Below are 1,327 nucleotides of genomic sequence, written 5' to 3' on the forward strand. Positions count from 1 at the left end.
TTCTATCACACACATTACCACACACTTAAGTGTGGTTGGCATGGACATGCACTGCCCAGACATCTTTTCTAGAGGACCTCCCTACTGGGTGTATATTTGACTGACAGCTTCAAATAGCTGCATCTTTTAAAATTCACTACAGCATTGAACCTAGGCCATTCTTCCCTCGCATATTTTCAACTAGGGCCATGGCACAGATACAGATAGAACATTATTTTTGCCCAGTACACTATTCCTCCACTAGGCAATATTTGACTCATAACTCACCATCAGCCTACCCTTAGATCATGATATGATCCAAAGGTCTTCCTGTATTCTCCTATTGTTTTTATCCTGTCATGTGAAACATACCTGCATTTTTTATTAAAAGAGTATTTCTCTTATCTTCTCTCTGTCAAACCCTGAGCCAACCACTTTCTCCAGACTTCCTGGGTAAGTGCAGGAAAAGCAGCATACAGGGCAGATGAGAAATGGGAGAAAGAAGTATGGGAGGTGGAAGTGGAAACATCTGCTTCCCATGGTGAAGAGGATAAGAGAGGCTCCCACTAGGCAAAAGAGCTCTATGGCCTCTGAGATGCCAAAGCTCAGAATTGCATAAGAGCTGTTGCTTCAGAGAAAGGTTCCTGGCATAGTCAATGATGAGGTTTCCAAAAACAGTCCCAATCCCAGCTCAGAGCCAGACATCCCAACTGTGGTAGCCCCAGCCCCAAATGAACTTGGCAGCTGTGTCGACGTTCCTTGAAATGATGTTGGTTTGGAAGCTTCAGCCAGGGATAAGTGAGGTCACAGGACTCTAGACTGCCAGCTGCTGAGGCACTTCTCTGTCAATGTCTCTGGCTGGTTTAACACCACTGCAGACAGCTGAGAGACGTTCTTGACCAAGAATTTGGAACAGGCACACATTATCAGGGGTGAGGGGCCAAGAAAGGAGAGCTGCTCCCAGGACAGAGAATACAGCAAGTATACCTGCATTTTGACCTAATGACTTCCCCACTGCAGCACCTTCTTTTCTTCAAAGGAATTTCTACTGATTCAACTAATCCATCTTAGTACATGCATCTAGAAGACCCAGGCTGACCTATTAGGGATATTCTGAACAGCAAGTGAAGTTGAAGAATTAGCAATTCAGCAAAGAAAGGGTTTCATGGTGTAAAGAAAATAAACTCTTGTTAATATTTGGAGTTGCTCCTCTTGAGAAGAACTATTATCTTGTTCATAGATTATATCTTGGTTTCCTAATTTTTCTTGAAGAATCATATATATAGAAAATCCAAAAGTTGTGATTAAACAATTATTAGGTATTTATAAACTGAACACACTCATATAA

General features: G+C 42.1%; 1 pseudogene; it reads right to left on the reverse strand.

Annotated features, from left to right (window-relative positions):
* Positions 1-363: 363 nt before the first annotated feature.
* Positions 364-903, reverse strand: LOC117694302 (ATP synthase F(0) complex subunit C2, mitochondrial pseudogene; annotated as a pseudogene).
* Positions 904-1,327: the final 424 nt, after the last annotated feature.

This window comes from Arvicanthis niloticus, chromosome X (genome assembly GCF_011762505.2).
Source record: "Arvicanthis niloticus isolate mArvNil1 chromosome X, mArvNil1.pat.X, whole genome shotgun sequence".
Taxonomy (NCBI): Eukaryota; Metazoa; Chordata; class Mammalia; order Rodentia; family Muridae; genus Arvicanthis; species Arvicanthis niloticus.